This window comes from Erythrolamprus reginae, chromosome 1 (genome assembly GCF_031021105.1).
Source record: "Erythrolamprus reginae isolate rEryReg1 chromosome 1, rEryReg1.hap1, whole genome shotgun sequence".
NCBI lineage: Eukaryota > Metazoa > Chordata > Lepidosauria > Squamata > Dipsadidae > Erythrolamprus > Erythrolamprus reginae.
Genome location: NC_091950.1, coordinates 405,942,732 through 405,966,498, shown reverse-complemented (window position 1 = coordinate 405,966,498; position 23,767 = coordinate 405,942,732). Strand labels below are relative to the sequence as shown.

Genomic DNA, 23,767 nt, shown 5'->3' with positions numbered 1-23,767 from the left:
TATACAGTAACATATGAAAAAGAAAAGAAAAATTAACCAAAGAGAAAGCCAAAAGTGCAACAGGGGATGATGGGGAGAAGTAAAAGAAAAATAGGAAAAAAAGAAAAAGGATACAAACAAAGGCTTCTGATCTCCTTTGCAGCAGTGAAGGGTTAAGATAACCTTTATTTTTGCTTTCCTGTATACACAATAGCATACATGGAAATGAAATTCTGATACACTGCTCCTCGACAAAAGGATCGCTATCCACCAATGTCATCATCCCAATAACAATAACAACAACAGCAATATCCAAAAATGTCAAAATATCACGATTATCCGGAAAGTAAGATTACAAGGCATGTAGCACTCACGGGGAATGTTCACAGGGGAAGTTGGTATTACTATCGTGTACCGGGAATCCAGCGGAAGAGAACAAGCAGTGCTAGTGGTCAGTAGATCATTGACTGGCAGTTGTGGTGAAGGTCAGAGATGAGCATCTTCATTCTGTTTCCCTCCAAGTGCAAAGTGTGTGCTGTAATATGCTACCTAAATGTTAAGGGCATGAATGCTGCTGCGATGGGTACCCAAGATTTCTGTGCGCAATGGGTGCCAATTGATGAGTTTTGATTTTTTTGGCTGAAGGAGAATAATATTATTATTATTATTATTATTATTATTGTTATTGTTATTATTATTATTATTATTTAGATTTGTATGCCGCCCCTCTCCGAAGACTCGGGGCGGCTAACAACAATATAAAAACACAATGTAAACAAATCTAATATTAAAAACAATCTAAAAAAACCCAATTTAAAGAACCTCTCATACATACAAGCATACCATGTATAAATTCTATAAGCCTAGGGAGAAGGGAAATTTCAATGGGTATGGCACCACTGCGTTGATTGACGTTTGCTCTCGGGAGTATGGTGATAAGCCCTAGTTTCCTCTCCTGTGACTATACAGTTGGGAAAAGCCTCGCCTTCAATCTTGAAATGGTCAAGAAATTCTCGGGCGGCACTGACTCTGTCAATTTTGTGCGCTTCAGTAAGCATCTTGGGCACCCATCGCAGCAGTGTTCATGCCCTTAGCATTCAGATAGCGTATTACAGAGCGCACTTTGCACTTGGAGGGAAACAGAATGAGGACCCTCATCTCTAACCTTCACCACAATGTCAGTCAATGATGTACTGACCACTGGCACGTCTCGTTCGCATCTACTGGCTTCCCACTAAACGATAGTAATACCAACTTCCCCTGCAAACATTCCCCGCGAGAGCTACGTGCATTGTAACCCTACTTTCCGAATAACCCACATATATACATACGTATACACGCACCCCCCTGCCTCTACACACACACTTATTAATCACAGCTAAGAGTCTTATCAAACAGGAAAACTAACTCCATCCAGCTATCAACTCTTATCTACTTTATTAGGCATTCAGAAATTCCCGGTAACCCTGAGGTTACGAGGATGCTGGGATATGTAGTTTAATAAAAAACGGTAAAGCACCAGGTTGGGGAAAGCTAGTAGATAGATCAGATTCAGATTCAAAAAGAAGATACTGTATATCAATTATTATACACAAACAATAATAGAGGTACACAGATACTTACATAATAGAAGAGAATAGAATAGAATTTTTATTGGCCAAGTGTGATTGGACACACAAGGAATTTGTCTTGGTGCATATGCTCTCAACGTACATAAAATAAAATATACATTTGTCAAGAATCATGTGGTACAACACTTAATGACTGTCATAGGGGTCAAATAAGCAAAGAAGAAGCAATATTAATAAAAATCTTAGGATATACGCAACAAGTTACAGTCATACAGTCAACATGGGAGGAAATGGGTGATAAGAACAGTATTGTATTGTGTTGTGTACAATAATTGGTATATCTTCCTTTTTGTAGATCATTAGGGCAAAGAAGTGACGTCGGCTTGGCCACACCCGCCTACCCAAAGCCACGTTCATCAAACCATGGCTACAAAGCCGGTAGGGAAAATTTTTGCATTTCACTCTTGTTGCAGTTGTAACAAAAGAGAAGGCAGTCATGCTATTGCATTTGATCATGACTTTATGACTGTCAGCATGTAATGAAAAGGTGCCACACTCTATGGCTCGTACATTTCTTTCACATTTATACATCAAATACAGATCTTGCATTTAACACTACTTAATCCAGTTTAAAATGGTGCTTGCTCTCTCTCTCTTTTTCCTCCACTCTTTTCTGCTCAGAGCCTGGACAATCTGAATGTATCACAGCAGGTAAGAAGCCAAACCAGCATATCGATTTAGTTACTAATACGATATTTTCTCCAATGACATGTCTATTTCAGGAAGACGATACGGCTAAGATCTCAACTTGCATGGTGTATCATCATCGTTTCTTATTTTTGACTCACGGCATAATGTAAAATCGTTCCCTATGAAAAGGCTACAGGCTTGTGCCATGCCTCCCACCAATTAAAGCTCATGAGCACGAATTGGCAGCTATAGGAAACAATTAACATTTCTACAACACTCCGTGGCCTGCACTGGCTGCTGATCAGTTTCCAGTGACAATTTAAAGTGTTGGTAATGACCTTTAAAGCCCTACATGGCATTGGGCCAGAATACCTCCGGAACCACCTTCTACCGCATGAATCCCAGCAGCCGATAAGGTCCCACAGAGTTGGCCTTCTCTGGGTCCCGTCGACCAAACAATGTCGTTTGGCGGGCCCCAGGAGAAGAGCCTTCTCTGTGGCAGCCCCGGCCCTCTGGAATCAACTTCCCCCGGAGATTAGAACGGCCCCCACCCTCCTTGTCTTTCGCAAGTTACTTAAGACCCACCTATATCGCCAGGCATGGGGGAACTAAGACATCTCCCCCAGGCTTATTATATTTCATGTTTGATGTGTATGTGCTGCATGGTTTTTAATTGTTGAGGTTTTTATATATTTTATTATTAGACTTGTTCCATTGTTATACTGTTTTTATTACTGTTGTGAGCCACCCCGAGTCTTCGGAGAGGGGCGGCATACAAATCTAATAAATTGAATTGAATTGAAAATTGAATTGAATTAACAAGGGGATATTTCCCCCTCCCACAAAATGTATAGATCACCCGCTAAATAGAAATGTGGGTCTGGCTTGGGGAAAGTTCCCTTCCAACTCTGTTGTTATTATTATTATTATCATCATCAATACAACACAGCAAACGAGATCACTATGCTGGATTTCGTATTTCATCACCAGTCAGGCACTTCCCAAGCACCTAGGACTGCATTATGTAGCGGCGAATTATGTGTGCCGATCCCAGTAAACCGGCCTTTTGCAATTGACAGATGGAGATTTTGTCAATTCCGATGGTTTTCAAATGTCTACTGAGATCCTTTGGCACTGTGCCCAGCGTACCAAGGACCACTGGGACCACTTTCACTGGCTTATGCCAGAGTCATTGCAGCTCGATTTTTAGATCTTCATATTTCGCAAATTTCTCAAGCTGCTTCTCCTTAATTCTGCTGGTCTCCTGGGATTGCGATGTCGATGATCCATACTTTCTTTTTCTCCACAATCAAGATGTCTGGTGTATTACATTTCAAAATTCGGTCAGTCTGAAGTTGGAAGTCCCACAATATGTATGTATGTATGTATGTATGTATGTATGTATGTATGTATGTATGTATGTATGTGTTCTACTTCCTCTTCCTCCTCCTCCTCCTTACTATTATTATTATTGTTGTTGTTGTTGTTATTATTATTGTTATTACTACTACAGAGCAAGAACTAACAAACTGCCAGTTCCCTCTGCAAAGATCTGCTTGCTTTTGAGAGGAATGCTAAGAGAACTTGCACGCTTATCTAATTGTGGAGAGGCTCAAATGCACTGGGGTGTTATCACTCAACATCTCAAGAACCTCAAAAGTAATGCCCTCCAGGCATTGCTGTGTCCCTGCTCCCCAGACGTCTCTGTTCTCCAGCAGCCATACGCTACATGAAATTAGTTGCGGGAATCAACCAACGGCAGACCCATGTGGATGCTTGCAAGAGCAATGGATTATTTTATTTTTTTGCTCTCTGCTTTTATAAACAGGAAATGGGGATGCAAAAAAAAGTGCTGTCAAAGTAACAGCAACAGGACTTTGGGAACTTAAGGATTTGTATAGTCATGTCAAGGGAAAATTTCTAGTTTTTCCTTCCCTTCCCGTGTAGGAAGTTAGCACCCGCCCCTCTCCTAGCAGAATGAAATATTCAACGAAATATTAAAAAGGCAGATTATATTTCCCTGGATGAGAAAGGGAGAAACGTGGTTTTTAGGCAGGAAGTAGAACTCTTAATAGCCCCCACCCTCCTCAATAGCCCACAGCAGATGTCAGCACTTGAGACGTAGAGAGGTGGCTAGATCTACTTATTAAAAGATGCCTTCGCCCAAGAGCCAACAAAGGTAGGATTAGTCCCAGTAGCGGATTGCTACCGGTACAGATAAGGATGCTGCACTGGTAGCGAAAATTGCGCTGTGAAGTTTCATTTCTTCTGCATGTGTGTGCGAGTGTCCCAGCATGTTTTTGCTTCTGCGCATGAAACAAAATCTCACAAGAGTTTTCAGGGGTTTTTTGCTTCAGCATATGCGCGGAAGCAAAAAATTTGCTAAATTCTAGCGCACAGATGTGTCCCCTTGCAAGATTTCACTTCCCATGCATGCACAGAAATAAAAACGCTGGAAAGTGCCCACGCGCAGTAAAAGCAAAGCTGTGCATACAGCGCAACGGTAGCGGCGGGAATGGGAATCCGCTCCTGATTAGCCCCAAATCTTTACATCATTACCCAGCAAGATTCAACCTGACCCCATGGGAGTCTGACAACCAATTAGAATACATTTCTTACACAGTAACAGGAGGCTCCAAGGCAGGGCCTTAGGGAGGGTATAAATCTATCTCCCTCTCTCACCCATGTGCTTTTCTTGCCCAGGACCTCAAAATCATGTGATCCTGTCCACCATTAAACCATCTTTCCAAGCAGTCCAAATAGTAAATCTAGAAAATTTACAACTACGTCGTCTCCGAACTGATTTAGCTGTTGTTCATAAAATCATACATCATAATGTACTCCCTGTCAGTGACTACTTCACCTTTAACAACAACAACACAAGAGCATGTAATAGATACAAACTGAATGTAAATCGCTCCAAACTTGACTGCAGAAAATACAATTTCAACAATAGAGTGGTCACCACCTGGAACTCATTACCTGACTCTGTTGTTGCTTCCCCCAACCCCAAAATCTTAAACCTTACATCAGAGGTCTTCAATCTTGTCAACTTTAAGACTTGTGGACTTCAACTCCCAGCATTCTCCAGCCAGCATAGCTGGCTGGAGAATGCTGGGAGTTGAAGTCCACAAGTCTTAAAGTTGACAAGTTTGAGGACCCCTGCCTTACATTATACAGTGGAACCCCGACATACGAAATTAATTGGTTCCGGAAGGAACCTCGTATGTCGAAGAGCTCGTAGGTCGAAGCATTGTTTCCCATAGGAAACAATGGAAAAGTGATTAATGCGTGCAAGCCCGAGGGCTGAGGGGAAAAGACGTCGGCTGAGGGGTGCCCGGTGCTTCGGAGCCGGCATGGGGGGGCTTTCCATGCTGGCTCCGATCTTTTCAGACAGGCGCGCCGATTCTCCGCTCACTCCGGGTGAGCGGCGAATCGGCGCATCTGTTTAAAAAGATCATAGCCGGCATGGAACATCCCCCCATGCCAGCTACGAGCTTTTCAGACAGGCGCGCCGATTCTCCGCTCACTCCGGGTGAGCGGCGAATCGGCGCATCTGTTTAAAAAGATCGTAGCCGGCATGGAACATCCCCCCATGCCAGCTACGAGCTTTTCAGACAGGCGCGCCGATTCTCCGCTCATTCCGGGTGAGCGGCGAATCGGCGCATCTGTTTAAAAAGATCGTAGCCGGCATGGAAAATCCCCCCATGCCGGCTACGAGCTTTTCAGACAGGCGCGCCGATTCTCCGCTCACTGCTAAAAGCGGAGAATCGGCACGCCTGTCTGAAAAGATCGCCGCCGGTCCGGTGGGGTTTTGCAGCAACCTCCAAGCCCAGGTTGCTCGGAGGTTGCTGCAAAACCCCACCAGACCGGCGGCGATCTTTTCAGACAGGCGCGCTTTCTCGAAAGGGCGGAGAAAGCCCTCTCTCGCAGCCTCCTGGCTGGGAGCACTTTCGCTGTGAGAGAGGGCTTTCTCCGTCCCTTTCGGGAAAGCCCTCTCTCGCAGCAAAAGTGCTCCCAGCCAGGGAGAGCGTTCAGATCCCCCCACCCCCAGCAGAAAGCGTTCAGATCCCCCCACCCCCAGCAGAAGCCAAGGACTCACCAAGCGCTGGATATGAACGGAGAAGAGCCAGGCTGGTTTGCTTTGCAGAGCCGAATAAAGCGTCACGCCCCCCTGACGCTTTTGGCGGCAAAAGAGCCCAGCATCGCTTCGGAAGCCGCCGAAAGCGTCAGAGGGGCGTGACGCTTTATTCGGCTCTGCATCAGCTTGGAAGCAAAGCAAGCCAGGCCGGCTCTTCTCGGCTCGTATCCCGAATGGAAGCTCGTGAGTCGAGCAAAAATTTCTCTACTCTCCCAGCTCGTATCTCGAGTAGCTCGTAAGTAGAGCTGCTCGTATGTCGGGGTTCCACTGTATACAATTGACCTCTCCCCTTTTCTAAGAGGTCTGTAAGGGGCGTGCATGTGCACTTACGTGCCTAATGTTCCTGTCCTACTGTCTTATTATCCTTTCTATTACCACGTTCTACTTATGTAATGTTATGTTAAAATGTACTATGTACTATACTTATTGACAAATAAATAAATAAATAAATAAATAAATAAATAAATAATAAATTAAAAAGTCTCTGTGTTTCCAGTGTCTTCCCTCTTGGAACTGAACCCAGATGGACATTTCTTCCAACACATTTTTTAAAAGAATGTTTTAATATGTTTGTGAGTGACATAGGGGAAGGTTTGGTAGGGAAGGTTTGCCTATTTGCCGATGACTCTAAAGCATAATATGGTAAATGATTTAGCTTTACTAGATAAATGGTCAAAGCAATGGAAACTGCAGTTTAATGTTTCCAAATGTAAAATAATGTACTTGGGGAAAAGGAATCCTCAATCTGAGTATTGCATTGGCAGTTCTGTGTTAGCAAAAACTTCAGAAGAGAAGGATTTAGGGGTAGTGATTTCTGACAGTCTCAAAATGGGTGAGCAGTGTGGTCGGGCGGTAGGAAAAGCAAGTAGGATGCTTAGCTGCATAGTTAGAGGTATAACAAGCAGGAAGAGGGAGATTGTGATCCCCTTATATAGAGCGCTGGTGAGACCACATTTGTACTGTGTTCAGTTCTGGAGACCTCACCTACAAAAAGATATTGACAAAATTGAACGGGTCCAAAGACGGGCTACAAGAATGATGGAAGTTCTTAAGCATAAAACGTATCAGGAAAGACTTAATGAATTCAATCTGTATAGTCTGGAGGACAGAAGGAAAAGGGGGGACATGATCGAAACATTTAAATATGTTAAAGGGTTAAATAAGGTTCAGGAGGGAAGTGTTTTTAATAGGAAAGTGAACACAAGAACAAGGGGACACAATCTGAAGTTAGTTGGGGGAAAGATCAAAGGCAACATGAGAAAATATTATTTTACTGAAAGAGTAGTAGATCCTTGGAACAAACTTCCAGCAGACGTGGTTGGTAAATCCACAGTAACTGAATTTAAACATGCCTGGGATAAACATATATCTATTGTAAGATAAAATACAGGAAATAGTATAAGGGCAGACTAGATGGACCATGAGGTCTTTTTCTGCCGTCAGTCTTCTATGTTTCTATGTTTCTAAGATGGAACAATAAATGCACTGTAAAAAGGGGGGGAATATAGACCATGCTGATGATTTTAAAAATAGGATGCATTACTATTACAGATTGCGCAGAAACATCTGTTTCTTTAATACTGACTTCTAGATGTATATTTTAAAGACACAAATAGAGAGCTCCCCCTTTGCCCCCTCAGTGCTATATTCAGCAGTCTAGACAGGCTTAAACATTTCTAAAAATGTTGATTTTTCTATTGTTTTCCTATTTGTAAACCTTGTGGTATCTTTTTTTTAAAAAAAGAACTAGATGGAAGAACAAAATTAATTCATGATTTTAAGGCCACTACCACTTGTTATTAAAAAAAACCAAACTCCTCTTAAAAATTGCTTTTCTGCAGTCTTGTTGTAGGAAGCAAATAAATAAATAAATAAAGCAAACAGACAAGAATGTAAAAAGAATTACACACCCATCATAATTAAGACTTTGGGAAGAGGGTCAAGGACCCATTTTAAAAAAGCAAAAAGTTTCCTAAATAACAGAAATAGTATTTGCTATTTTTTAAATCAGGAACATCCTCCAACGTTGGCTACAAAGCTCAGAATTTTACAAGATTTAATTACAATGCAACAGTCAATTTTACTTCAGACTTGCCAATAAAACGTTCTCATTCTCAAGATTAAAAGCAGGCTTCCATAAATCAGCTTCCTAAATGTTTGAGATGATTCAGAAGAGCTACTTAATGGGCAAATTCTCTCCACTCAAACATTACAAGTTATTTAACTGCTACTTTTTTCTTCCTATTTCTTCCACAACTTTTTTTTTTAGCATAAAAAGAATGTATTAAGAAAAAAATAGCTGCACACAGTTTTTTAATTCATAGTGCAAAGAGCAATTGAATTATTCAGTTGACCAATCGGGAGTATTCTCTCTTTTAATAATTTACTAAAAAGTGAAGTATCCTATAGCAAAGTATCCTATAAGGTAGTGTTGAAATTTTTTTTTTTACTACCAATTCTGTAGGCATGGCTTGGTGGTTGTAGAGTGGCTTGGTGGGCATCGCAGGGGAAGAATTCTGCAAAATCTCCATTCCCACGCCTATTCCTGGAGGATGGATATTGCAAAATCTCCATTCTCACCATACTCTGGGGCCAGCCAGGGTTGGCATTTGCTGGTTCTCTGGACTACTCAAAATTTTTGCTACCGGCTCTCCGAACAACTCAAAATTTCCACTACTCGTTTCACAGAACCTGTCAGAATCTGCTGGTTCTGTTATGAGGGGGTCCTTGGTATTCTTTCAGCTTGCCTGTTTTCTCGCAGATGTTTCATTACCGTAAATTAGTGATGGCGAACTATGGCACAGGTGCCACAAGTGGCACGCAGAGCTATATCTACTGGCACGTGAGCTGTTGCCCTAGCTCAGCGCTAACATGCATGTGTGTGCTGGTCAGCTGATTTTTGGTTCACACAGAGGCTCTGGGAGGGCGTTTTTGGCTTCCGGAGGGCCTCTGGGGGGGTAGGGGAGGGCGTTTTTACCCTCCCTGGCTCCAGGGAAGACTTTGGAGCTTGGTGACGGCAAAACACGAGCCTACTGGACCCACCAGAAATTGGGAAACAGGCCATTTCCATCCTCCAGAGGGCCTCCGGGGGCAGGGGAAGCTGTTTTCACCCTCCTCAGGCATTGAATTGTAGGGATGGGCACTCGCGCATGCACGACAGCACACGCGCATGCTCTTTCAGCACCCAAGGGGAAAAAGGTTCGCCCTAAGTAAGTAACATCATCAGTGTACCAAGGGCCCCTCATTTCAACCCTGAGTTACAAATATTCTCTTTTATTGGTAGAGTATCCTATACTGCAAAAATAGTCATTCTGGGTTCTAAAAAGTATTAAATAAGCTTTATATGATTTTAAAGACTGGTTAGTTCAGCGAAGAAGAAATAAATGCATATAGTCCTTATTTAAACAACCTTAACTGGGATAGGAATTTCTATCGCTAAGTGAAGCAGTCATTAAATAAAACATTATGTGACTTCACCCCTTTGGGAGGGGAGCTCTAGTAGTGAGGAACTCATGCTTCTCTTCCTCTTCCACACCTTCAACAGTTGGTGGTATTCTTCGTTATGGCTTCCTGGCTTTTTTCCAATAAATATTGCTATTGCTAACATGTTGTAAGCCGCCCTGAGTCTAAGGAAAACGCCAGCCTTTTTTAAAAATCGAATGAATGAATGAATGAATGAATGAATGAATGAATGAATGAATGAATGAATGAATGAATGAATGAATAGGCCAGAGACCCGAAGCTGTGCAAACTGTGCATGCAGGAAGCGGTGGTAACGGCAACCCCTGCCTGCTCTCTATATAATGGATTAGCCAATCCCAAAATCAGAGCGGAAGAAAATTTTCTCTTATTCTTCCAAAGAAAGACTGCCAAGACAAGCTGCAGTGCGACATCATCAGGAACAACTCATTGCTGGGAAGGTTTCCAGAGGTTACTTAAGAAAGAAAAAAAGTTGGGAAACTTTTCTTCCAAGAAAACCATTGTAGGCTAGCAATGCGCAGCTTCAAGTATCCTTCAGAAATGGCTTTTGGATACAACTGTGTTAATTCAGAGCGTTAAACCATCTTACCTTGGTTTGATTTAAGATTCAATTGTTAAATTGCTGTTTATGGCTTAGTATTATCAAATTTAGCCAAATGTGTGAACTTTTAAACAATCCTCTAATGACAAAAGTGGGACTTTTAGTCATTGTAGCCCTTGGTCAATCTTGTTGGGACTTGGAAATTGAGAATCAACAGTGAATGGGAAACCAACAGAGAAATTTCAGATTGTGGGCTACCAATTGCAATAGATACAATATTTTTCAAAGTATAAGACACACCCTTTTCCTCCTTAAAAGAGGCTGAAAATTTGGGTGCATCTTATATTCTAAATGTTGCTTTTTTGGGGGGAGCTTTTTTTCCAGCCCTAAATAGATGCTACTGATCTTCCCAGCTCTTACCTTGCAGAATTTTTCATTGTTACTCTCTCGGAAGAATGTTTTTCCAGCCTTAAATCTTTGCAGGATTTTTTCCATTGCTCTATTTGTTCTGAATAAATTTATTTCCAGCCCTAACAACATGCTAATGATGTTCCCAGCTCTTACTGGATTGCAAGCTCTTTCAGTGTTACTCTCTCCCCATAAGGTTTTTTTAAAGTCCTAACCAGGGTATAAAATAATGTGCTAACACTGCCCAGACTAAGTACGTTAGCGAGATGAATACCAGGTAGGCAGATTCCCCACCACACATATTTTTCTCCCAAAAAACTAAGGTGTGTCTTATACTCCAAAAAATTCAGTAATAAAAAAACATTTATGTTTTATTGCTAGAAAAACTACATGATGTACCCCAGAAGAGAAGTTAAACTAAAGAGCATCTTGTTCTTTGAGTTTAGCCATTGAGCTGAAAACAAGTCTGATGAAAAACCTAGCTTTCATTACTGAACTAAGAGGGAACAATTTGCTTAAGGCCTCCAAGAAACCAAATGGGAGATATAAACCCATAAGCATGTTTGTGCATTTACTCATCAGAGATACACTTACTTAATCACAACTAAGATGATAAGAACATTGCTAGATCACACTGAAGTTTCATCTAGCTCACAATTTTAACTCCCACAGAGAGCAATCAGCTGATTCTGCCATCCTAAAAGTTTTATTCTTAGAATTTGCCAACAAATGAACGATTTCCTACACAGATTCCATGCCTTCGAAGAAATTCCATGAATCCTCAGCATAAATTTATCAGTTTTGTTATGAGTTTGCAGAGCACTGCTAATTCTGTCACTGCATAAATCAGTGTCCTAAGTTCACACAATAAAGGGAGTTTTAAACTAATCGGTTGGACCAGACCACAAAAAATTAAATCAAAGTTAAAAATAGTCAAACCTAGAATGTTGCACAAAGGCATCTCTTAAGATTTTTAATTGATCTGGTTAAGAATCTTGTATGAAAAATTATTTTTGTATGTAGCATGAGAGTTCAGTGGAATGTCTACAGTAGCATAAATAAGAACTCAGAAATATTGTTGCTGCCTTTTCTTAAGATTCAAATTTATTAATATTGTATTACTATTTTTAATTGCATAGGTAGTCAATTCATGACATCTCTGCATAGTGCCTAATTAATTAATGATAATAACTTTGCATATATGGAAAAATAACCATCATCTCCCATCACCCATCAATTGAAAATGTACTTATTTGTAAAAAAAAAATCTGAATATAAATATTACACAATAGTAGCATTCCAAATCTTCATTTCTGACAAATGAATATATTCAAAGCAGCTAATAATGATGGGATGAATGTGATTGATTAATTTTAAGTATTGGGGTTTTTAGAGTGTATTTTAATTTAGATTTCTTATATGTTTTGTATTAATCCTTTGTTGTGAGCTGCCCTGAGTCCAAGGAGAAGGGCAGCATAGAAATCAAATAAATAAATAAATAAATAAATAAATAAATAAATAAATAAATAAATAAATAAATAAATAAATAAATAAATAAATAGATGGATGGATGGATGGATGATAGATAGATTAGAATTAGTAATTCATAATCAATAGTATTCTAAAAAGATACAAAAACCACAATATACAAACTGTTTGTATTAATTTATTTGAAGTGATTTGAGGAGAGGTACCTGCTTGTCAAATCAGTTACCTCTTATGGTTACTTATAACTTTTTGGTCCATAGTTTGGGTCCTGAAACCACCATTTCTATTGGTTTTCCTTCCATCCTTTTGTCCATGTTTGTTCCATCCATGTGCCACTGGTAATGGAACAAGTCGCCCCAGCCTACTTGGCACAGCCAACTCACCATGGCCAACTCATTGTGGAACAACTTGGCACAGCCAACCCATTGCAGGAGAACTCATTGTGAGGCAATTCAACAATTCAATTGTTTAAAATAATTAAATTTTTTGTTGTCATTTTTGTCATTCATATTTAATGGTGTCCCTTCTTTAGCATATTTTCTTTAATTATTCTATTACACCATTTCTTCAATATTAGCATAACACTTGTCCCGTGGCCACTGTGTCACATGGCACAATGGCCATGGCCAGTTGGCGGTGGCAAGAAGTGGCAGATGGTTGCGGTCGTTACCCTAGACCAGACCCTGTGCCACTATTACACTCAATTAAGACTCTGATTGCTCCCTTAGAGGAAATTTTTGTATAGGGAAAAATGTACCATTAGACAAACTGTAGGTATGTTTAATCACAGCAACAAATATTACAGCTTGCTGATAGCTGCCTACTTCTAGAATTCTGCACCCAAGTAACTACCTGAGGAATTCTAGGAGTTGGAAGTCCACACCTCTTAAAATAGCCAAGGTTGGGAGACGTTCCTGCAGACCATTCTCTTATGCCAAATTTATTTATTTATTTATTCTTTGTCCAATATACAATACATATGAAAGAGAATAGACATTAAGTAATATATAAAAGATAGGAAGTAAAGAGGAAGAGAAGTAGGTGGGAAGGAAAGAATATATATGATATCTTTGTCCAATATACAATACATATGAAAGAGAATAGACATTAAGTGATATATAAAAGATAGGAAGTAAAGAGGAAGAGAAGTAGGTGGGAAGGAAAGAATATATATGATAAAAGGGAAAGGAAAGACAATTGGACAGGGGACGAAAGGCACATCAGTGCACTTATGTACGCCCCTTACTGGCCTCTTAGGAACCTGGAGAGGTCAATCGTGGAGAGTCTGAGGGAGAAATGTTGGGGGTTGGGGGTTGACACTATTGAGTCCGGTAATGAGTTCCACGCTTCGATGACTCGATTGTTAAAGTCATATTTTTTACAGTTAAGTTTGGAGCGATTAACATTGAGTTTGAAGCTGTTGCATGCTCTTGTGTTGTTGCGGTTGAAGCTGAAGTAGTCATTGGCCGGAAGGACATTACAGCGAATGATTTTGTGGGCAATACTTAAATCGTGTTTTAGGCGCCGCAGTTCTAAGCTTTCAAGATCCAGGATGGTTAGTCTGTTTTCGTATGGTATTCTGTTTCGGGTGGAGGAGTGGAGGGCTCTTCTGGTGAAATATCTTTGGACGTTTTCGAGAGTGTTGATGTCTGAGATGTGGTGAGGGTTCCAGACAGATGAGCTATATTCGAGGATGGGCCTGGCATAGGTTTTGTAGGCTCTGGTCAGTAGTGTGAGATTGCCAGAGCAGAAGCTACGTAGAATCAGGTTTACAACTCTGGAAGCCTTTTTGGCGATATTGTTGCAGTGGGCTTTAGCACTTAGGTCATTTGAAATTAGTATTCCGAGGTCTTTTACTGAGTGTGGGTTTGCTGTGAGAATTTGTTTGTTCAGTTCATATATGAGGTTTGGGTTCTTTTTGCCGATGTGGAGGGTAGAGCATTTGTTGGTTGAGATTCGAAGTTGCCAGATGTTAGACCAATCTGAAACATAGTCAAGGTCTTTTTGGAGAGTGAGTGTGTTGTCAGTGGTGTTGAAAAGTTTCACATCATCGGCAAAGAGCACACAGTTGCTTGCGATATTATCGCAGAGGTCGTTGATGAATAGGATGAAAAGAGTAGGACCTAGTACACTGCCTTGGGGAACGCCGCTTTTGACAGGGACAGGGGAGGAAATGGCGCTTCCGATTTTGACAACTTGTTGCCTGTTTGACAGGAATGCAGTAATCCAGTTGTGGAGGAGTCCTGAGATGCCATAGGATTTGAGTTTTAGGAGAAGTTTGTCATGAACCACTGAGTCAAAGGCTTTGCAGAAGTCGATATAAATTGCATCGATGGATTTTCCTTGATCAAGGTGGGTAGTCCAGATGTTTTTGCAGTGAAGTAGTTGTAGGTTGCAGGATAGTTTCTTTCTGAATCCAAATTGTTTTTTTGATAGTAGGTTATTAGATTCTAGGTAAAGGGAAATTGATTGATTTATGATTGATTCCATGATTTTACAAGGAACGCAGCATAGAGATATTGGTCTGTAGTTGTCAACTAGTGATGGGTCTCCTTTTTTGAAGATGGAGATGACTACTGCTTTAGACCACAGCTTGGGGAGAGTACTGGTCCTGAAGGATTTTTGGAAGATAATGCTTAAGGGCTCAGCTATGGCAGAAGAAAGTTTTCTTAAGAAGTATGCACAAAGACCATCTGGTCCAGCAGATAGGGAAGGTTTGAGATCACGGATTGCTTTTTCAACGTAGTCTGTAGTGAAGATGATTTGGGTTAGGTTGTTTAATGAGTTAGAAGTGCGGTTTGCGAAGAGGGGGGATGAGCCATTACTGTTAACAAAAACGGAGCCAAAAAAGGAGTTGAAGAGGTTAGCTTTAGATGGGTCATCGTGGTATTCTATGTTGTGTGGTCCTACGAGAGGTGGAATAGGTCTGGAGTCGTTAAGTTTGTTGTTGACGAAGTTGTAGAAGGCATGGTTAGATTTGGAGCGTAGGAGGTTTTCCTCTTGTTCACTGTGGTAGTTGAGACATTCTGCTTTTATTTGTTGGCATATGGTTCTGTAGCGGCTTTTAAAGTTGGTTACTGGACCTTTTTTGTTTCTACACCAGAGGGATCTTTTTTTGGTTTGAAGTTTCCTTATTGAGACACGAATGTTATTTTTTTGTTTTCTTCTAGGAGAGGTAATTGGGACATGCAGATTTATGAGATAATTAATTTGGTGTAAGAACGTGTTGTAAAGTTCATCAATGGTGATGCAGCTGGAGAACAAGGAATGCCAATTGATTAGTGAGAGATTGGCGTCTATGAGTTCGTAGTTGGCTTTCCTGAAATTGTACTTTGGTGCCGTGTTGTTCTGTTGAGTGTTATGATGGTGTAGGTTGAGGTTGAAGTTGATCATACTATGGTCGCTGTTGGAGAAGGGTTCTATGATATGCAGTCCATAAATAGCACTTTTGCTGTTACAGAAGATGAGGTCGAGACAGTTGTTGAGTCTGGTATTGTTAGATACTAGTTGTTCTAGTCCCAGGCTGGTGACGGTGTTATAAATGGTGGTATGTATGGGTTCGGTGGAGCATTCATTTAGTGTCCAGTTGATGTATGGTAGGTTAAGGTCACCTAGGAAGATGATGGGATAGGGGCAGGAGGATGCCCATGTTAGTAGGGAGGTTAATTTTGATGCATGGGTAGTGTCATAGTTTGGAGCTCTGTAGCACAGTAAAAAGCAGAGAGTAGTGATGAGGGAAAGATCGCAGATTAAGGTTTCAGGAAGGGATAGATCATGTGCTACTTGAATGTTTTTTAGATTGAGTGAGCTTTTATAGAATATGGCTACACCACCTCCTCTGCGGGATTCGCGGTCAGACCGGAGAACCAGGTAGTTATTATGCGTGATGATGGAGTCAGGAAAGGAACAATTCAACCATGTTTCGCAAACAAAGATTAAGTCAAATAAGTTGGTGTCGAGTAGAAGGAGGAATTCTGATAACTTATTGATTAAACTTCTTGCATTGATGAGTTTGCATTTGAGATTGAATTTGTGTTCAGGGATGAGATTTAGTTGGGTTGAGTTGGGGTGGGATTGAGGCGAGGTAGTAAGGGGCGCGTTTTCCTATTCATTGCTGGAGGTGCTGGGGAGGTCAGATTGTTGATGAGGGATGGTGGGTAGAGAAGTGTGGGAAGGTTGAGGAGGGGCAGGAGGGGTAGTGGGTTTGCGGGATGAAGGGAGGGTTGTGGGTTCTGGTTCTGATGCAATCAGAACGGTAGTCAATGAAAAGGTTATTTTCACCGAGTTCACGACGTCTGCTAAGTTCAGCACGTAGTTCACGGGAGCGGATGCGTTGGAGTAATGTTAGGTCTGGTCTGCATCTGAGTTTGTTGTATTTGGTATAGTAGCCAAAGTCATTTTTCTTTGTTCAGGAGGGCGTCCCTTTTAAAAAGAGCAGCCTCAGTATTTAATTGTCAAGGCTTTATTTACATGATGCTTTGACAGTTTTCAAGTATTTGTGTATTATTTTCTAATTCTGTATTTATTTTATATCGGTATTGATCAATTTTATTTTGACTGAATATAAATTACCAGCAGGAGTGAAATTTATTATAGGAGGAAAACCAGATTGAAAATGACAACTCAACAAGGAACAAACACCAGCAAAATTCTGCTGCACATCACATTCTGCTTGGTTGTCTGCTCTTCCTGTGGAGATTAAAGTACCTCACATTACAACTACTGCTATTTTCCAAATGCAAATTAATTTCGCAGACAACTTCTCGATAATTAATATAATGGCCTTCCAAAAGGCCCTAAAAACACGGCTTTGCCTGCAGGCTTGGGAAGACCGTTCAATACTGACACCTTGCTCCAGTCTGACTGTTATATGTGTCAAGCCAATGCATCAATTGGGGATTAATCAACGGCTTGCCACATTATCTGTAGAAGGCCTGATGTTTATGGAAACTTGGGAGGCAGCAGATGTAGCCACAAAGCATTCTTTTGAGAAGTTCAAGGCCATCATACGTCCACCACCAAGGCGGAAGCGGGAGAAGTAGTTGCCACGTTGCCACACTGGCACAACCTGAATGGGCAGCGTGGCAAGTTTGGTGGTGTTAGTACTATGTACTTAACTGACTGGGTTTGTCAATATATAAACAAACAACATATATTTAAATGAATTATAGCACTATAGCTTTAAGTGCTAGTGTTGCAGTTAGCCATAAGAGGGAGCCAGTCTCCCTCCCCCCCTCATTAATCTTTGATTCTCTGATTATTCTCTGCTAGTTTGTCTGTGTGACTATGCTGTAAGAACTGTGTGTTCTAATGACGGTTTATGTATGGTTTATGTAAGTAAGGCTTATAGACTTCTATACGTATTGATTGCTGTAAATGTGTATGACTAGAGTGACTGTAAATATGTATGACTAAGCTATTTGCTAAAGTAAATAATATTTATAAATTTAATGTACAGTATCTGGTTATCTGAATTATTACTTTTATCTCTGGGCTATCAGCTGGATATTTGCCACCTTCACGTTTCCTCTGTACATCCTTGGTAACTCACGGGTTACTCTACACACTCCTTAACACTAAACAGGTGGGTATTATTTATCAATTGTTGGTGCCCTCAGGTTGGCCTTGACATCTGATGACTGCATAGACAAGTCCATGGTATTTTCTTTGCAACATTTGTCACAAGCTGGCAAAGGGTTTCTCTCTGCCTACCCATCAAGCAGTAGCCGTGAATCCAGTTGGATACCTAAGTCAACGGATCTATTCCTTTAGTGCCTCATTAAAGTTGGCCAAAAAATTGTTAAAGGTTAGAATGAGGATACAGCATACTAAAAAGCAGAAAAAGCACCCTGCCAATCAAAATCTACATAGTCAGGGCTATGGTTTTCCCAGTTGCAATGTATGGTTGTGAAAGTTGGACCATAGGGAAGGTTGAACTCCAAAGAATTGAGGCCTTTGAATTATGGTGCTGGAGAAGACTCCTGGACTGCAAGGCAATCAAACCGGTCAGTCCTAGAGGAGATCCAACCCTGACTGTTCTTTAGAAGGCCAGATCCTGAAGATGAATCTCAAATACTTTGGCCACCTAATGAGAAGGAAGGACTCACTGGAGAAGATCCTAATACTGGGAAAGACTGAGGGCAAAAGAAGAAGGGGATGACAGAGAATAAGGTGGCTGGATGGAGTCTTCTGAGTATTCTGAGCAGAGTCAGGTTACAAGCGGTGTGCCACAAGGATCTGTTCTGGGTCCTATTCTTTTTAATATATTTGTGAGTGACATAGGGGAAGGTTTGGTAGGGAAGGTTTACCTATTTGCCGATGACTCTAAAGTGTGCAATAGGGTTGATATTCCTGGAGGCGTCTGTAATATGGTAAATGATTTAGCTTTACTAGATAAATGGTCTAAGCAATGGAAACTGCAGTTTAATGTTTCCAAATGTAAAATAATGCACTTGGGGAAAAGGAATCCTCAATCTGAGTATTGTATTGGCAGTTCAGTGTTGGCAAATACTTCAAAAGAAAAGGATTTAGGGGTAGTGATTTCTGACAGTCTCAAAATGGGTGAACAGTGCAGTCAGGCGGTAGGGAAAGCAAGTAGGATGCTTGGCTGCATAGCTAGAGGTATAACAAGCAGGAAGAGGGAGATTATGATCCCACTATATAGAATGCTGGTGAGACCACATTTGGAATACTGTGTTCAGTTCTGGAGACCTCACCTACAAAAAGATATTGACAAAATTGAACGGGTCCAAAGACGGGCTACAAAATGGTGGAAGGTCTTAAGCATAAAACATATCAGGAAAGACTTAATGAACTCAATCTGTATAGTCTGGAGGACAGAAGGAAAAGGGGGGACATGATCGAAACATTTAAATATATTAAAGGGTTAAATAAGGTCCAGGAGGGAAGTGTTTTTAATAGGAAAGTGAACACAAGAACAAGGGGACACAATCTGAAGTTAGTTGGGGGAAAGATCAAAAGCAACATGAGAAAATATTATTTTACTGAAAGAGTAGTAGATCCTTGGAACAAACTTCCAGCAGATGTGGTAGATAAATCCACAGTAACTGAATTTAAACATGCCTGGGATAAACATATATCCATCCTAAGATAAAATACAGAAAATAGTATAAGGGCAGACTAGATAGACCATGAGGTCTTTTTCTGCCGTCAGACTTCTATGTTTCTATGTTTCTATGAGTCACTGAAGCAGTTGCCGTGAGCTTAAATGGACTTCAGGAGATGGTAGAGGATGGAAAGGCCTGGAGGAACATTGTCCATTGGGTTGCAATGGGTCGGACAAGACAACCAACAACAAGAATGAGGAAAGTTTCCAATCTCCATAGATAGAACCACTTGGGAGACATGCCAGCCTATGGACATAGCTGATGCTTGAAACAAGACATCTAGAAAACTAAATCATTGTCTCAGGTAATTCAAGACATCTTCTCCCTAAAGGCACCATTTACCTGCCAAGACAAATGACCCATTTTCCTACAATCACTTTTATGCAGTGGACATTTTTTTGCAAATCTTAGGGAAGTGGATATAAAAGACAAAATCAAATCACCACATATATAGATTATGGTATATATTTCTTCACCCATCTGGAGTCAAGACTGCTGGGCTCATTTTCTACTATTTGGTTTTTCTCAAATTGGTGCATTGAGTAGAAAATAGTGTCAGAACATAGAATGGCTTCAGCAATTCACAGATACAGAGAGAGAGAGAGAGAGAGAGTGGGGGGAGGGAGGGAGGGAGGGAGGGAGAGAGAGAGAGAGAGAGAGAGAGAGAGAGAGAGAAAGAGAAAGAGAAAGAGAAAGAGAAAGAGAGAGTTTCACTTTATAAAGTTTCACTTCCATTTCATCAAAATAGTGGAAGATCAGTAGATCTAAGGTCCAAAATAGGACTATTGGATGGAAACAGGATGGAACAAACACTGGAGGTTTTTAAGATAAGATTGGGCAACTATTTGTCTGAAATAGTTCGGTATAAAGGGTTTCCTGCCTGAGCAGGGGATTTGGTTATGAGACCTCCAAGGTCCATTCCAACACTGTTATTCCGTTAATATCCAATACTGTATTAGAGAGCCGGGGTGGCGCAGCAGGTATAGTGCTGTATTTCAGGCCACTGAAGCTGACTGTAAAACTGAAGGTCAGCGGTTCAAATCTCATCACCGGCTCAAGGTTGACTCAGCCTTCCATCCGTCCGAGGTGGGTAAAATGAGGACCCGGATTGTGGGGGCAATATGTTGGCTCTGTCAAAAAGTGCTATTGCTAACATGTTGTAAGCCGCCCTGAGTCTAAGGAGAAGGTCGGCATAAAAACCAAATAAATAAATAAATATGGACCCTCATTTGAGCAACGTTATGATCCCTGGGTTCATGAAGTGTATAACTCTTGGAGCATAACAGCATAACTAAGTGGTATAGAGTTACTACAACCTAGTTCGTACTACAGTCGGACATCTTAGTGACTGAATAATAACAATATGGACCCCTGGCATTTTCAACTATTTATCTCAGCCTATGCTGGCAAATGGTTTAATGATAGCCTAATATAGCAAGTTTTGTAGTGAAAAGAGTGTGTTAAACATTCAATAGGCTCAATATATTTTTTTTTATAAAAGGACTGAAAATTTTGCTCCCACTTATGCCAGTGAGGCTATGACATTGTCAAATTATTTCCTGCAGTTTTCAGCTTTTTTCGGAGGTGGGGATCAATCCTCCCACTGCAAAAAGAAATAAATTTCCTATCTAAAAGTCTTTGATTTGACATTTTGCAGAGATATCTGATCTTGAACACTGTATTCCTTTAGGGAAGTGACATAAGAAAAGGGCTAGATTATAGGTGATGAGTAAATCTATTTCTCTGACTGAAATACTGGAAAAATTCTGCAGTGAAAAGAAATATTACCAGAATTGTTGTACAAGTTGTCTTGATAAATATAAGGTGCCTACAAACTGGGCCAATAGCAGCAAGAAGCAGAATGGAATGGAAGCCCTCCTTTGCTTTATAATTAATTTTAATTGTTGCAATTAATTTTAACAGTGTCTAATCATCCCTGCCTCTTTCTAAGTTTGATTTTTGTATCCTGTTTTTGTATTGTATACCATCTCTGAGATAGATGGACAATTCAAAAGTGGAAAAATAAAATAAATGGAATCTTGTAAGTACTGTACACAGCATCCAACTTATTTCAATGAATAAATAAAACAAATTGAGCAGATGATGAGTATGTCCAAACAGTGTTATTATATACAATGTTATTATCCTTCCCTATTCAATATTTATTCATAATTAACCAATATGTTTAGCTTTTATTAACTTTAGTTTTTGGCCATAAAAAGATTTTAGAAAATGGAAGAGGCATCCTTGCATTGAAGTGAAATACACTGCTCCAAAAAAAGGGGGGGGAACACTTAAACAACACAATATAAATCCAAGTAAATCAAACTTCTGTGAAATCAAACTGTTCACTTAGGAAGCAACAGATAACTTTGGACCATCATCTTTTGGCTGTAGCGAGGGAGGCGTTTGTCCCGGTTCGCCTGGTGTACCAGTTGCAGCCCTATTTGGACAGGGAGTCTCTGCTCACAGTCGCTCATGCCCTTATGACCTCGAGGTTCGACTACTGCAATGCTCTCTACATGGGCTACCTCTGAAGTGGGCTTGAAAACTTCAAATCGTGCAAAATGCAGCCATGAGAGCGGTCATGGGCCTCCCTAGGCATGCCCATATTTCTCCAACATGCCACGGACTGCATTGATTGCTGATTGGTTTCTGGACACAATTCAAAGTGTTGGTAATGACCTATAAAGCCCTACATGCCATCGGGCCAGATTACTTGTGGGACCGCCTTCTGCTGTATGAGTCCCAGTGACTGATTAGGTCCCACAGAGTTGGCCTTCTCCAGGTCCCGTCAGCCAGACAATGTCGCTTGGGCGGTGGGCTTAGGGGAAGAGCCTTCTCTGTGGGGGCCCCGGCTCTCTGGAATCAGCTCCCCTTGGAGATTTGCACTTCCCCCACCCTCCTTGCCTCCCGTAAGAGTCTTAAGACTCACCTATGTTGCCAGGCTTGGGGCAATTAGGTCTCAGATCCCTGGCCAATGAAATGAGATATATGTTGTATGATTGAACCGGTATGATTGTTTTTAAATATTGGATTTTTAGATTGTAATTTTAAATGTAATTAGATTTGCTGTTGTACTGTATTGTTACACCATTTTTGAGAGATGACAGGGCAGTCTCCTCTTGAAAGCTTCCAATGATGAAGCTCCCACAACTTCTGGAGGCAAGCTGTCCCATTGGTTGATTGTTCTCACGATCAGAAAATTTCTCCTTATTTTCCAGGTTGAATCTCTCCTTGTTCAGTTTCCATCCTTTATTCCTTGTCTGGCCTTCAGGTCCTTTGGAAAATAGCTTGACCCCCCCCCTCCTCTCTGTGGTAGCCCCTCAAATATTGAAACACTGGTATTATGTGTCACCTGGTCTTTCTCTTCATTAGACTAGCCATGAATAGTTCCTGCAAACATTCTTCATATGTTTTAGCCTCCAGTCTCTTACCGTATCATCATGGTTGCTCTTCTCTACACTCTTTCTAGACATCTCAACATCTTTTTTGTACTGCAGGACAAGAGTTACACTAATATTAAAGGAATGGTGTAATAGAAACATTAAAGAAAGGCTGCAAAAGGAGGGACAGAATAAAATGGGAATGGCAAAAAAAATATAATAATTTTTATTTATTTTAAATAAATAGAAGTGTTAAATTGTCCCACAATGAATTGTCTTGCAGTGAGTTGGCCATAGTGAGTTTGCTGCAGCAAGTTTGCTATTGCAAATTGTCCCACTCCCTATCCATGTAGTTAATAAAGGCTAAGAGGGATAATGGCAGATCAAATAATGTCTTGGATCAGACCAAAACCTATCAATCTATTTCCTCATAATGGTTAGTGTTCTCGGGTAATGCAAAACTTTCACCTATCACCCACAAGCTGTTCCTCAGAAATTGCATTCTTCGCTAACAGGATGTAAGAAGAATGTTATTGGATAAGATCCAAAATACATTTAGTTCTGCATCCAGGGTTCCCAACAGAAAGCTTATAAGCAAAGCATGAAAAAAATAACATCCATGATCATTCTTTTGCTTCTGTAGAGTTCCAGTTATATACAGTACTAATCCCTCTACTCCCAAATTACAAGCAAACCTTTGAATAACCAACCCAATACACACCATTTCGGTAAACCTGGAGAAACTCTGAAATTTGTAGAAAGTGACTATCGCTTTCATTTGAAGTAGTCTGACCCCAATAAGGATTTGGGAGCAAGCCAAAAACTGAGGAATACTGATTGTTGAGATACAACTAGAAACAAGATGGGAAGAGAGAAATGCAACGTATTAGGTAGAATTCTGCATAGCAGCCCTTCACTGTACATGTCACTGGTTTAGATTTATTGTACAGCAGCTA

The 23,767-nt window shown here is 40.7% G+C and overlaps 1 protein-coding gene across 6 annotated transcripts in view; it reads right to left on the bottom strand.

Annotated features, from left to right (window-relative positions):
- The window catches only part of CLIP2 (CAP-Gly domain containing linker protein 2), a 132,717-nt gene that overhangs the window by 88,951 nt on the left and 19,999 nt on the right, over positions 1 to 23,767 (bottom strand). The gene's annotated exons all lie outside the window — the stretch shown is intronic.